General features: G+C 40.6%; 1 non-coding gene across 1 annotated transcript; it reads left to right on the top strand.

Annotated features, from left to right (window-relative positions):
* The first annotated feature begins 1,580 nt into the window (after positions 1-1,580).
* Positions 1,581-1,687, top strand: LOC142178647 (small nucleolar RNA R71). Its single transcript, XR_012706918.1, has one exon. It is a non-coding gene; the product is annotated as a small nucleolar RNA R71 (small nucleolar RNA).
* Positions 1,688-4,297: the final 2,610 nt, after the last annotated feature.

Raw genomic sequence — 4,297 nt, 5'->3', positions numbered from 1 at the left:
CTGCTGGGAACACAAACTTCCCAACCTGTAATAATATATCATCAAGGATACCTGATGGCCTATTCACTGTCCGGTCGGCTACTGTAGTAGCATGGATGTGGGTCTTGCTCTTCCAATGCCTAACCTTTTGTAGATAGCCAAGGGCATCAAGTTTATGCTTGCCCCCAAATCACACAATGCTTTAGCAAAAGCATAGTTGCCTATCGTGCATGGGATTATAAAACTCCCTGGGTCTGATAACTTCTCAGCTATGGGTCTCGTTACGGCTGCACTACAGGTTTGGGTCAATGTAAGAGTGGACAAGTCTTGGAAGTCGAATTTGTGAGACATTAAATCTTTCATCATTTTGGCATACCCAGGCATCTCCCGCAAAACGTCAATCAGTGGAATGTTCACCTGGATTTGTTTCAACATCTCCATGAATTTCTTATTCTGCTCATCCTTCTGATATTTGGCCAATCTCTGTGGGAATGGTGCTGGAGGTCACTTTAGTCCTGTGATTTGAGTTTTATCTTGCTCAGGCACTGCTTCTACTGTCGTTTCTTATGCTACCTCAGTCTCCTTCACAACCTCTTTTTCTTTGCTTGTACTCTCTTGTGCATGTTGTACCGTCACCTCAGTTAACCCTGTTGAATCATCTATCTCAATGGGTACTGGCAGAAGTGTTTCCGTAGGTCAGCATTTGCGAGCAATTTCTTGCTCCAGATCTAGGTCTCTACCATTTCTTAGACTCACTACCATAAGCTGTTTTGGGCCCTGCTCTTTTGGATTGACTTATGTATTTGCAGGTAGCATCCCTTGGGGACGATTATTTATAGCCATCGAAATTTGTCCTAATTGAATCTCAAAACCCTTTATCGCTGATTCATGTGCGTCTACTCTCTCTTGCATTTTTCTATTGGACCCAATCAGTTGTTGCAGCATTCTTTTAAGTTCAGCAAACCCATCATCTTGTCTCACTATCTGTTGTTGTTGAGGCTGTTGATAACCTAGCTGCTGATTTTGCTGGTTGTAACCCTGTTGCATTTGGTAAGGCACAACTTGACCCTGTGGTCGCATAGCTCCAAGATTGTTGTTGTTATTGTACTGTTACTGTGCTGGCCTATATTGTTGATTCTGCTGCCCCCAATTCTGACCATCTTGCCTCTGTCCCCCATAGTTGGCCACATAGTTCATATCTTCCTGATAGTGGTGGTTGTCACCTTCCGCACTCCACGAGCATACATGTGGTTGGTTAATGCATGGTGTACATAAGCCTCCATTAGTTGCATCAACTATGTGTACCTGCTGCTTCTGGCTTGATTCATCAATTGTTTTTGGTGAGGATACTCATTTGCGTCATTAGAGTGGCCATATTTTCAGCTATGGAGTTGTTTGGGTCCAAAGCCACTGAATGAACTACAAGAGTGATCGTAGAGTCTCTTGTCATCCATCCTGAGTTTTGGGCAATTTTGTCAAGTAGGATCTTGCATTCTCTGAATGTTTTGCTCAAAAATGCTCCACCTACTGAAGCATCAACATTGGCCTTTAAGCCGTCTGCCAGTCCCATGTAAAACCTCTGCCCCAATATCTGATCTGGAATGCCATGATGTGGACATTTAACCAGCATACCCTTGAACCTCTCCCACGTTTCTTGTAGTGTTTCTGTTGGTCTCTGCCTGAAGCTCAATATATTATCAATTTGTTTGGCAGTCTTATTGGGTGTGTAGAACTTGTTCAAAAATTGCTTGACTAATTTCTCCCAAGTAGTGATGGAGTTTATGGGGAGTGAATTAAGCCAAGTCTGAGCTTCTCCTGTCACTGAGAATGGAAACAATAACAGCTTTATTGCTTCCGGTGTTACATTAGGTTGCTTTTGCGTGACACATATCGATAGGAAATTCTTCAGATGCTGTTGAGGATCTTCAATGTATGACCCTAAGAACAGTCCCTTGTTCTGCAACAAATGTAGCTTGTTGTTTGTGATTTGAAATGATTCCGCTTGTATCTGAGGGACTACAATTGCAGTTGCCAGATATTTGGCGCTGGGTTGTGCCTAGTCATACAATGCTGCTTCTGGCACAAGAGGCACCACACCTTGATTGTTCGGGTCATTCTCATTGCTTCTGTTGTTTGGATTTTCTACTCCGTCATCCATGTCTGGTTCGATTTGTTCTGTTGAGTTCTGTGATTGTTTGCCCTTCTTTTTTGCATGATTAAGTGCCTTGAAAACTTTCTCAGGATCTGATAATACTTCGAACAATTCACCAGTTCTTGAGGAGTTTCTAGGCATGCACCTGTAGCACCCAAGACTACAAACGTTAGAATTTTAATGTATTTGGTTTTAAATGAAGAAAATTAACTACACTAAAAATTCTAGCAATTCTTTTAGCTGCAATTAATAACACCGTTAATTCCCCGGCAACGGCGCCAAAATTTAATCACGCCTAACTATGCCTTGTAAAAAGGGCTTAGCGGTCGTTGCAAATATATTCCGGTTAATAAGTCCGGAGTCGAATCCCACAGGGAATTAACCTATTAAACAAAGCTACTAGACTCGCACAAATTCACGCAATCAATCTTCAGAAATATTTAAGTAATAAATTTGATGTTTACTAACTAAATATCGCGTAATAAAAATGCAATAATTAATAACTAACTACGAACGGGTTGTAGACAAGAATTGGAATGATCTAAGGTTATGATTTCCCCTATTATCGGAATCCTTTTCGCTATATTTTTTATAAATTTGCCTAAGTCTTCTCTACCGATCATGAACGCTCTGAGTGTTGTAATTTTCTCTTGAGTAACTAGCATAATTTACTAGACATATTCTCCCGAATTACGCTAGCTGGCATTAAGTACGGCTCACTCGGATCGCACCAAGGTTTTGTTATCCCTAATCCACCTTTAAACCCTCTGTATTGATCCCTCATATACGTTAGGAGTGATATTATTCAACTATTACCTAAATATGCACTCTCTCCCGAGTAATACACACTACATAGGCACAGTCGATTGAGGGCCCTTCAATCAGCAACAATAATAATATAGTTGAACAAATAGAGAAAATACTACGACAAATCTATATTAACGTAACAGGAAAATCATCCTCCAATAGGTTCCATCAAAACCCTAGATTAGGAGTTTAGCTACTCATACTCATAGTAACAATATCCCAGATGTTTTGCATAATTAAATTACAAAGTAAAGATGAAAGATGTAGAAATCAATGATTCTAACTCCCAACGGTTGTTTCACGAGCTATCCTTGCCTCCGGTTGCAAAACTCCTTCAAAAGTGGCATTTTATGTCTATTTATATATGTAGGAAAAGACTTAAATGACATAGGCCAAGTCCTAGTCAAATCAAGAGACGAAATAAACCTTCAAAGTTTGGAGTGTGCGCGCCTCATACCTCGCTCCGCGAGGCTTCACACGAGCAGGACCTCGCCCCAGACCTGGCGTCGCTAGCCTTAACGCGAGGTGGACCTCGCCTCCTGCCTCGCCTAGCCAGCTCCCACGCGAGCTAAAAGGCTCGCCTAGCCAGCTCCCACGCGAGCTATTAAGCTTGCTTCGCTAGCTTTCTCATTTATCCCCTGCTCACTTCTTTCTTTCTTCTTTTCAACTGTTTTCGAGCATGTTTTAGACTTTAATTATTTATTTTTCTCTACTTTTATCTTCAATTCACCTACACATAAAATAGATTCCATTACGAGCAAATAAAGTATAGTTTATCATTAAAGCATACAAAATACAAGGCAAATAATGTACTAAAATATGGAATTATAGCCACACATCAATAGGACAATGTGTAGAGTCAATTCATGGTGTACTGTAACTTGTCCTGCATGGGTTACTTTTACCGTTTGAGAATTAGGAAGAGTGACATTCGTAGGAGTAGAAAGGACTTTAATGTTTCTGAGAATGCTTGGATCAAAAGTCATGTGTTCAGAGGCTCCAGAGTCAATGATCCAAAAATGACTCTTAGTGTTCTTAGAAAAAATGATAGGAGCAGGCAGAGATGTACCAGCATAATTGGCATTCACATTGACCTCAGAATTTACTGCTGCCTATTGCCCAATTTTGACCCGTTGAAGTAGTTCCATTAGTTGTGTAAGTTGTTCTTGTTTAATATCAATTGTTGCTTCTGTGTCATTGTTGTGAAATTATCCTACACCTCCATCTGAGAAAATAACATGACCTTGAATAGGATTTTGTGGCCTTCTTTGCCTGTTGTTGTTTCTGAAGTTTTGCTGCTGAGGATAGCCATGAACTTTAAAATATTTATCAATATTGTGACCTGGCTTCTTGCAGTAG

This window comes from Nicotiana tabacum, chromosome 24 (genome assembly GCF_000715075.1).
Source record: "Nicotiana tabacum cultivar K326 chromosome 24, ASM71507v2, whole genome shotgun sequence".
In the NCBI taxonomy this organism is placed as follows: domain Eukaryota; kingdom Viridiplantae; phylum Streptophyta; class Magnoliopsida; order Solanales; family Solanaceae; genus Nicotiana; species Nicotiana tabacum.
Note: the sequence above shows the minus strand (reverse complement) of the source record. Positions and strands in the feature narration are given on the sequence as shown.